Genomic DNA, 11,732 nt, shown 5'->3' on the forward strand with positions numbered 1-11,732 from the left:
TTCCAAACAAATAAGGTTTCAAGATGCAAGGCAGAATATAAGAATTCATAGACGTAATCTCATTAGGTACAGAATCACAAATTTCATTTCAATCAAACATATTTGGTTCATAATAGATGGAGCATAGAGTAATTGGAGCATATCAATAGCGTATGAAATGTTCCGGAGTATATCAATGGAAAATAGGATATTTTGGAATGTATCAGTTCATCGCAAATGGAGCATAGAGTAATTAGAGTATATCAATAGCGTATAAAATGTTCTGAAGCATATCGATAACATATGGAATATTTCGAAGCGTAACAATAACATATGAAACATTTCGGAGTATATCAATGGAGTATGAAATGTTTCAGAGCATTTCAATAACAAATGAAACATTTCGAAACATATCAATGGTATGTGAAATATTTCAAAGCATATCAATGACATATGAACCATTTCGGAGCATATCCAAGGATAAATACGAAACAGAAGCTCAAACGTCGAATTTAACGTTGCATTCATACCATTCTTATCCAAAGCATGTATAGAAACACATAACCAAAGCTCTGGATATCATATCAAACATACAAAAGGTGAAGTGGGACCATAACATAATATAGTACATCCATTTCTGAATGACCACCAAACATAAGTCTCCCACGTTTGGGAGCTCTATCCATCCACGTCTGAGTGAAATCATAGGGGCTGGCAGAGCATTACAAGCTCTATGCATAACTCCCTTCACCATTTCTGACAAAAGTTCACAATATCCCACAAACACTAGAGTACAAAAGGATAGTATAAACAATAAATAACATATATCAGAAGCACATGCGATACAACAAAACGTATATGTGCTTTTACGAGTCAATACGATGTAAGCAATAATTCTTTCACAAATGTATTCAAATTTGAAAGGAAAGGAAAGCAAGAACACACACGGATTCCAAACAATCACATATAGCTCAATTCAAATAAGAAGGTTAGACAAACTTGATATCCAAAGGAATGAAACGGGAATAGACATATATCGAATGCAAATGCAGAACAATGAGATATACATGTGCCTATATGAGTCAATATGATATAACATAAACGTTATACAATATGTTTCAAGAATGTAAATAATTTATAGATAAGAGCAAACCAAAATTCAAGCATTAATATAAGCCTCAATTGAGTGAAGGAAACTGAATGAAATCTATTTCCAAACAAATGAAAACAGAATATGCGAAATCGACCAAAGCTCAATTTATGATAGAATTCGAGAGGCATATTGAACAAATGATTTATACCATCAATCGTTCTCCTACTCAAAAAATATATCATTAGAAAGATATTTCAATCTAGTTTCTAATGAAATAAGTTTCTTATGAGTCAAGATTTCCAACAAGGAGTTACCATTGATTTAATAACCAAAGATCAAAAACAAAATCACTATTTTGCAGAATTCATAGGGTCAGATTCAACAGATAACAGGATTGGCATTTGAATTCAAAATTTTTCAATCTATATATCAAAAGAAAGCTATACAAGTCTAGTTTCAAATAAGGTCATTTAATACAAATCAGAATTTCTAACAGGGACTTATAGGCATTTTAGTATCGAAAGGTCAGAAATTTTGATCCATGTTTTGCAGCATCCATAGGCTCATTTGAAACAAAAGTTTGGGTAAGTATTCGGTGTCCAAAATTTTCAATATCAGTGTCAAAAGAAAGGTATAAGAGTCTAATTTCAAACAAATAAGGTTCTGCCTAAATCCACATTTGGTGCTAAAAATTATGACTGAAACAATTTATAGGAGTCAGTTTACCAAAAAATTTTAGATCCATGGTTTTATGTCTAACAAGAGAAAGAATCGGGTTCTAAGCAAAAATCTGTCAGATTATTCAGAATCAATATGATAACAGAGACTAATATTTCTATAGGATGGGATTAGAATACTTACCTTTGAGAATTATGAGCCCAATTGGGAAGATTTGAGCAAGAAATCTCAAAGCCCCCAAATTTCTCTTCTTCTTCTTCCCCCTTTTTTTTCTTCTTCTTCTTTCTCTCTTTCTTTCTTCTTCTCCCACGTAGCTGCCTTCTCAGGTTTCTTAAGAACGAAGGCAGAGAGGCTTAAGCGGTGGGTTTTATAATTTTATATATTTTGTAGTTTAGTCCTTGTATTATTATATTTACGATTAGGTCCTCAGGGTTTACATATAGGACCTCAGATTTTTTTTCTTTTTGAACAGATCCCCAAATCTTATGAATAAGTTCTTAGATTTATACTTTGGCTCTTTTATCAAATTTAAAATAGATACTTACATTACAACTAGAAACTTATACGAAAATTTAGAAATGAGGGATGTTACAACAGCAGAAGGCTTAATAGTATCATTTTAGTTGGGTTTGGTAGCCGCTTTAGGCTTGTAAATAAAGGTTGTGTCATATGGACACTTATGAGAGATTTTTGATCTGTAGTGGACCATTTTGACCCTTTGTTGTGCAACTGTTCAAAGCTTGTAAAGTCTGTTTGTAATTTGCATTGTCTATGAAGTGTTTCCTGGAATGTTTGCTTGTGGATCCTGAGTGAGGCATTTTCTCTAATTCATTTTCTCTTTTATAGGTCCTAAAGGACCATGAGAGGCTTCAGGGAAGCTAACCTTTGTGGACGGACACGCAAAGGTGCCACACGACTTAGGCAAAACCAACTAAGTCCTTGAGAAATCGTAGATGGGCTACAAATGCAAACTTGCTCTCGGGTTGGTGGAGCCACTCTAGAGGATCATGGTAGTGAACATGATGAGCGAGAAGTTAGATACTCTTTGTGAGTGGAGGAGGCACAATCTGGAGTACCAACCGGAAAAAAGAGCCGTAATGAGAGACTCATGATGGCAGATACTCTCTACCAAGGCCAAAGAAGGCTTCTTGGGGTAGAGAGCTCGCAAGAAAATTCTTAATCCCAAATCAACAAGGTTGAGGCCCTAGTCGATCGACTAACAGATGGTACTAAAGACTCCGTGTAATATTTGCACAAAGTCATGGCAGAATTTACTTTCAAAGTGATAGATCTCACAAGGGCACTAAATGCGAGAGGGAGCAATACCCGTGTTGTGACACAACAAAACTTGAGAGTACCTAAGCCTTATTGCTATGGAGGTACTAGGGATGCAAAAGAGCTTGAGAATTTCTTGTTTGACATGAAATAGTACTTTCGAGCTACAAGACCTGATTCTGAAGATACTAAAGTTTCAATAGTAACCATGTATCTGAATAAGGATGCAAAACTTTGGTGGCGAACCCATTGGGATAAGATTCAACAAGGTCGATGTCAAGTGGACACATGAGAGGACTTAAAGCAGGAGTTAAGAACTCAATTCCTACCCGAGAACACAGAGTCCGTCGCAAGGAGGAAGATGAGACAACTCCACAAAAGTACTTCCATTTGAGACTATGTGAAGCAATTTTCTGCACTGGTGCTGGACATCCTAGACATGTCCAAGTAGGATAAGTTATTTAGCTTCCTTGATGACTTGAAGCCATTGGCTCAATAGGAAGTACATCGAAGGAATGTCACCGATGTGATTGGGACAATTGCGACTGCAGAAAGGCTCATTAACTTTGTTTCCTAAAATGATTCAGGGAAAAAGAAATAATATTCAGGAAATCGCCCTTCAAAATATTCTCAATGGAAGGAACCCGGGAGCGGACAAACCATCCGAATATCCGTCGAACTCTCGAACCCCCAACGTGATCATGGTCTTGACTCTGGCGCAACTCCTGCTGCATGTCTTACTGCCATCGTAGTTAATCCTGCACACTTATCTCAATATATAGATTAGATAACAAATGACAATTGACTTCATCATCAAAATCTAAGATTCAACAATCTCCCCCTTTTTGATGATGACAATCAATTGATAATGGAGTTAACCTTAACTCCCCCTATCTATATGCCATACTTGATATAAGTCATTCTTGAATTCAAAGCCTTTGAATTCAAAAGACATATTGATAAGTTAAGATCGTTTAACCTTATCAATACTCCCATCATGATTCCTATCATGATGTATTTCTCTGAAAATGATGTCAAGGCTTGACATCCATTTTCAGGTTTTACATTTCAAATGTGAAAGATAGCATTCGTAGCAATTCATCATGTGTTTAGCAATCGTAGCATTTCATCACATGACCAGATATCAATTTGTAGAATTATGATGTAGGCTCTAGATATCTTAACATAGTTCAAATATGGTAATAACATAGTGCAAATATGACAATTATAGCAATTCTGTCACCAATTTATCATATATTTCGATGCAAGCTTTTGATATCTCAACATAATTCAAATTTAAGTATTGCACTCATAGCATCAATTCATATAGCATTAAATTCAAATATGGCACTCATAGCATCAATTTATATATTTCTCATTCAAATATGGCACTCATAGTATCAATTCATATATTTCTCCCTCTTTGTCATCAACAAAAAGGAGAACAATATAAGCAAATTTTAACTTGGTTTATGTCATTTTTCAACAATGAGGGATAGGATACCAATTATACAAATATCTCAAGGAAAACATGACATGGAGATAACTTTCATTACTTCTTCTTCTTTATTTGTTATTATCTTTTTGCATGAAAGAGGAAAGTCATTTGTGAGTTTACCCGAAGTTAAAATTGATAAGATATTAAAGCACGCTTCATTTTTACAAGGATCAAGATATGTGTGTGAATTAAATCCTTGCATGTAAAACTATTTCTCAAAAGATATAAGAAGGAATCATCAAATCCATTTCTCGAAAGATATTTTTCACATTATAAGTCTATGAGAGATGCATTTGCTAGTTGATTCCATATGTCAAAAATCAATAATGTGAATCAAACTCGATATGACATATGTTTATTAAATCCGGAAGAGAATAATGTATCGAGAAAATCCAATTGTTAGGATCAAGAAGATCCGAAAATGAAATTTAACATTTTCATGCATTCAGACAAGGTTTTGCTATAGATTTTCAAATTCATTCATGAAGATAAAACATGCTTATTATCATAAAAATTTTTGTATCCAAAACACATAATTTCCAACATGTAATTAAGGCATGTAATTATGTAAAATCATAATGGCAATTAAGTTATTTGATCATTAAATCAAAAAAGTCTGAAAAATAATCTTAACAAGTTCATGCATTCGGACATAATTTCGTAGTGCTCAAGGATTAAGAATTTGATGTATGAATCTTCTCAAATCACAATGAGAGTATAACATGCTCATCATGGAAATCAAGGCACAAGATTTTCAACTTATAAAGTAAGCATGTTATAGAAGCATTCAATCTCAACGTGAAACTTAAGTGATCAAGAAAATTTTGAAAACGAGTAGCGTAAAGAGATTCAAGGAAAATCCAAAAATGATGTTCAATCTATATTAATATTCCTAACTCTGCATATGCTCACCAAATAATATATTAAGTAAAACATATCAAGGATTAGTAGTTATCAAGGCAAGGGGCATTGTGATCAAGGTGAGTAGCATAAAGAGTTTATAACAACATAATTATTACAACAAGACAAGAAGAAATTGTGACCACATTTACATATACAAGCTCATTCAGGAGGCAAAAAATTAAAATGCCTAAATAAGGAGTCAAATTGTCATTGAATTTGCTACAGCTTAGATAGGATTTGATCTTGTCGATGTTCAAGCCGATCTTGTCTTTGTTCAAATCGGTCCATCCGAATCCCTATGTCTTTGATAGATGATGCAGGAGCTTGCTCAAATGGATGTGTTTCCTCAAAGGGATAGATCGGAGGAGATTGAGTACCCCTAAAGATTGATGTTTCTGGTTCAGGTTCATGTTGAGGGGGATTGGTTCTTCTAGGCATTCTAACCCAATTACCGTTTCTATAAAGACATCTCAATCGATGAATTAGATTTTTATTTATTATGCTAAACCTATCTACTTTTATTATCTCTTCGTCGAGTGGTATAGGAATATCGTAGGGTTTAAGTATTCTAGTGATTATACTAACATATGGAAGCATCATATCTTTCTTAGATATTTCTATCATGTTCTGTTGGATAAGGTAATCAAAACAGATGTTATGTCCTTTAATGATCCAATATATGGTTCCTAATTCCATTTGACTCACTTCATCATGATGGTATTGTTTAAAGAGAATGATGCTAGTTAGAATATGATGAAGTACTTTAGTGTTTAGTGGTAGTAGATGCTCATAGCATTTAAGAACTATCACTAAGTTGGGATTACCGAAAATTGTTCCTAAGGCTTCGACGTAAGTTGTCTCAATTGTTTCATCATCCCACAATCCTCTAAAATAAAGACTTCTATCTTTTATGGGAATGCCTATCATGTCGCAAATGAATCTATCCGTAATGAAAATGTGTTGTCTTAAAAGATAGGTAGACACTCTTTCTTTTTCATCTACTTGTAGATTGTTGTAAAACAACCTAACAAATCTTGAGTAGATGGGTTCACTAATTTGTAGTATTGGGAGTAGATCTAAATTTACAAACCATTGAATTGTCTCTAAATTACTTAGTTCATTTAGATCAACATACTTTCCCTTATGGACATTTCTAAACTCTATGGAAGCAAATTTTTAGGCATGAAGTTTTGAATCGAAAAGGGTGGAATCAAAGTCTTCTTATAATCTCCTCTTCCCTTTGTCCCTAGAGGATCTTCTAGAGCTCATAACTACTGCTATTTAAGAAGATAGTAATGAGCAAGGGTAAATAGAAATCAAAAGCTTCTTAGAGAATACTTTAAGTGAGATCTTCAAGAGAATGAGAGATTGTTGATCTTTGCTTTGAAATGGGCAGTATTTGGGCAGCTAAAGGGAAGAAATGGAGGTGGAGAAGTGTTGGAGCTGCTAGAAGGAGAGGGGAGTGAGTTGGGGTCGGTTCCACCACCAGCCCTAGCTTGGTTTAAAAGGGGGCAAAGTTGCGGGTAGTGGCACCGCTGGCTGGGCGGTGCAATTGCTTGCAACTCGTGACAGCCGGCAGTGCTACCGCCAACTGGGCAGTGCCACTGCCTACAGGCGTTGAGCACTTGTTTTAGGGCTGTATGGGCTAGTTTGGTTGTTTTTGACTTGAGGAGAGTTTTCATTTGTGGAGCAATCAACTTTACTTTCATAATTATGTAAGAGTTTCCATTTCAAGATGAGAAATTTTATACGTTCAAGATAGATCTTGTGATGCACATACTCTACTTTAAATGTCGTACACAATTTTAGACATGTTCATGACTTATTATCTAAGTTGGTAAGCTTCGCAAGTTTATGACAAACTTTGCTTGCAAGACATAAGTTCATGATATAGTTGGATCCGAAGGTAAAGAAGAAATCAATTCGATGAATTCAGAAATCCGGAGGATATGTGAAGGGAGAATTATGAGTTTCGAAATCTGAGGGATCAAACAGGATTGTATCAGTATCACACTGTAATATTAATTTTCTAATCCTCTTTTTACTATTTAGGCTTGAGAGCATAACATGTTCTTTTGGATCTCGAGTCATGAATATCGAGTACCCAAAAAGTAGGATGATTTTTAGGTACCCATTTACTTTTTGGTGTCTCAAAAATTGTTCTACAATAAAGGGTCAATTTTAGGTACCCATTTACTTTTTGGTGCCTCAAAAATTATTCTACATTATTTATTATGTTGCATAGAGTTTATCATGGTTCCTTTAGGAACCCAAATTAGTTTGTTCAGGCTAATTTTCTTGAATGGACAATGATATGTTTTATGTCCATATTTGCGACAAAAGTTGCATTTACTTTGGTACCGAACATGTAAGATATGGCCTTTTATGAAGGTGGTTAGATTTTGGTGAAGACTTCTCACAAATCCAATTCCACTTCTTTTGGGAACATGACCCTTATTTGCAAGGATCATGTTTAAAGACTTGCTACCAACCTCGAATTTCTTCAAGGTGTCCTTAAGTAGCAAGTTCTCTTTTTGGAGAGTTTTTATATCATGACATTTTATGCATGGAGCTAAACTATCATGATATTCAGTTTTTAATTTATTGAAATTACTAATAAGACTATCATGCTTCTTTTTTAACAATTTATATTTTCTACTAATTGTTTTGCATTCATCAAATAAGTCATGGAAGGCATTTAATAATTCATCAAATGATAAATCTGCATCAATTAAATTTGTTACCTCCTCTCCAATGGCCATTAGGGCATAATGAGCAACTTGCTTGGTGTTGGACTCCTTTTCTTCGGACGCACTTGAGTCATCCCACGTTGCTTTGAGCGCCTTCTTCTTTGATGTTCTCTTCTTGGCTTGGGGACAATCACTTTTGTAGTGTCCCGACTTTTTGCACTCGTAGTAAATAACTTGGTCCTTTTTGGGTTCAAATTTATTTTTTTTTGTCATTTTTAAACTTGTTTCTCTTAATGAATTTTTTAAATTTCCTTGTTAGAAGTGCCAAGTCATCGTCACAGTCCTCATCACTTAAGTTTTCTCTGAAGTGATCATCTAAAGTTCTAAGTGTCATATCCTTCCTGTTCTTTGGAAGGATGTCTTCTTGCTCTTCATGGGCTTTGCAAGTCATTTCATAGGTCATTAATGACCCGATTAGTTCTTTAAGAGGGAAGTTATTTAAATCTTTAGCCTCTTGAATAGCAGTGACTTTAGGGTCCCAACTCTTAGGAAGGAATATTAGAATCTTATTTACGAGCTCAAAATCTAAAAAACTTTTGCCGAGTCCTTTTAGACCATTGACGACATCCGTGAAACGGGTGTACATGTCGCCAATAGTCTCACTCGGTTTTATTTGGAAATGTTCAAAAGAATGTATCAAAAGATTGATTTTTTACTCTTTAACTCTACTTGTGCCTTCGTGAGTCACTTCGAGTATATGCCAAATATCAAATGCGGTTTCACAAACCGAAACATGATTGAACTCATTTTTATCAAGCGCATAAAATAAGGCATTCATAGCCTTTGCATTAAGTGCGAAAGTCTTCTTCTCCAATTCATTCCAATCGATCATTGGAAGAGAAGACTTCAAAAATCTATTTTCGACAAGATTTCAAAGTTCAAAATCTATTGAAATAAGGAAGATCCTTATTCGGGTCTTCCAATAGGTGTAGTCCATCCCATTGAACATGGGTGGACGTGTAATAGAGTGGCCCTCTTGGTTTCCGGCGTATGCTATCTCTTTTGGGTTTTAATCCATTTGAGAGTTAATCCCACTCTGATACTAATTATTAGGATCAAGAGCACTAAGAGGAGGGGGTGAATTAGTGCAACAAAAAAACTTTTGACGATTAAAACTACATTCGTACGATGAAATCATTTCCGATGTAAAATCATTTTCGGAAACTTAACTTGAAAGGGAGTTCATAAGGGAGTGCAGCAAAAGTAATAAGGAAGTAAAGCACATATGGAGGTTTGTAGTATGATAAGCAGCAAGAAGAAATGCAAACCAGAGAGTACCACAATTTTAGAGTGGTTCGGTCAATCTTGACCTACATCCACTTTTGGCTTCCACCTCCGATGAGGTCACTGACGTCCACTAGAGGCATTCCTTCAATAGGCGAAGGCCAACCACCCTTTTATAGTTTCACTCCTTTTGACGGGCTTAGGAGACAACCCTTACAGAATTTTCACTCCTCTTTTGAATGATCAAAACTTGGAAGAAAAGAGGGAGGAGAACTTTTAGCTTATATAACACTTTTGAGATCTAAAAATCATAGAGTAAATTGGATTTTCGGTGCCCTTTCATGCAGCAAAGGGTGGGGTTTATATTGGCCCCAAACTGGTTTGAATTTGAAGCTTAAAAATATCATCTCCCGGATTTTCGGGGTCCTGGCAGTACTACCACCAGAACTGGGTGGTACTACCTCTCGGAGACCGAGCTCAGGCGGCACCACTGCCTGACAAGGGCGGTACCACCACCCAGTCTCGCTTGGAGACTGAGCCAAGGTGGTACCACTACCTGATAGGGGCGGTACCACCGCCCAATCGCTCGGAGACTGAACCCAGGCGGTACCACCGCCTGACCTGGGTGATTGCACTGCCCAGCTTTCCTGAGCTCTTAGGCAGTGCCACCGTCGACCCAAGCGGTACCACCGTTGGCCAGGAAATCTGGGTCCAAATGGGCTGATCCATTCGGCCCAATTTGGGTCTATCAAGGGCCCAATTGCCCCTAGATTAAGTTAATGGGATCACCTCTGATTCTTAGCTTAATATACATGCTAACTATGATATTTTTTAAGACATTTACTGTAACTTACTCCGGTGCGTCAATCGCTTCTTCCGGTGAGCTTCCGACGAACTTTCGGCGAACATCTGACGAACCCTCGGCGATGCTTCGGTGGACTTCCGGTAAACTCTTGGACTTGCGATGATCCACATGGCGAGTTCCGACGAGCTTCTTTGGCAAACTCCTGGACTTCTCAGATTTGTTCCCGTAGAACCTCCGACGACCGTCCGGACTTCCGTCGAACTCTCGAACCCCCAACGTGATCATAGTCTTGACTCCGGTGCAACTCCTGCTGTATGTCTTACTGCCATCATAGTTAATCCTGCATACTTATCTCAACATATGGATTAGATAACAAATGATAATTGACTTCATCATCAAAATCCGAGATTCGATAGATTTTAGTTGGTATTTTCTTAAAAGGAGATTTTCTAAATGAATCATGATTTTTCAGAATTATAATTTTTATGATTTATAATGAATTAAGAGATATTATACATGAATCGTGATTATTTATGTTTTCTCTCATAACATCTTTTTGCTATAAGAATGTCTTCATCTATATATCATGATCTTGAATTCTCGATATTGATACTTGACATTTTTCTATGAATCAAGATCTTGTTTTTGAACTCCCATGATTCTTTTTGTTTTTTACTAAAATGAGATTTGTCAAAGTAAATCATATCTATTGATATACATGAATTGAGATCTTGTTATCCTACTATTCTTTTTACTATTCACTAAAAAGAAGACTTATTCTAATAAACCATGATATGCTACTTGACATTTTTTAAGGTTTATGACTTGAATTTTATTATGTAAAATTTCTTGTATTCATGAAGTATATCTCATCATCAAGTTCTTCCTGATATTCTTCATGTGATGATATGAATGCAAGCAATACTATGATTTTGACATTCATGACTTAATTTTTTGATGATTGAAATAATGACTACAATATTGATGTAATTATGAATGGTGATTTGGTATTATGCATGCAATACTTCAACTTATGATATTGATGCATGCAACGATGAAATATTCATGATAAAAAAATTGTTTTGACATTCATGACTTGATTTTTCATCTTTGTTATTTACCTTTGTCATGATTTAAAATTATTGTAAAGGAAAAAAGAATTACAAAATTATTTTCTTCCCTTCTTTTTGGATAATGACAAAGGGGGAGAAATTTTGCTAGCTTGCATACTTCAAGAAGAAGTAAAAAGTTTGCTCATCCCAAAAGCTGTAAAAAATTTTACCAACTTTCATGTGTAAAATTTGCTAGCTCACAAATTGCAAGGAGAAAAACTTTCTAGGAAGCAAAGTTGCTAGCTTATTAAAAAATGATGCATGCAATACTTATGATTTTATTATGATGATATATTTGATGTATTGCATATCATGTATGAGAATCATGATTAAAATTGCATTGACTTGAATTAAATTTAAATTCAAGGTTTATCTCAATTATGACATATTGAAATAAGAATGACACTTTATTTTT

The sequence above is a fragment of the Musa acuminata genome, chromosome BXJ1-11 (assembly GCF_036884655.1).
Source record: "Musa acuminata AAA Group cultivar baxijiao chromosome BXJ1-11, Cavendish_Baxijiao_AAA, whole genome shotgun sequence".
Classification (NCBI taxonomy): Eukaryota; Viridiplantae; Streptophyta; class Magnoliopsida; order Zingiberales; family Musaceae; genus Musa; species Musa acuminata.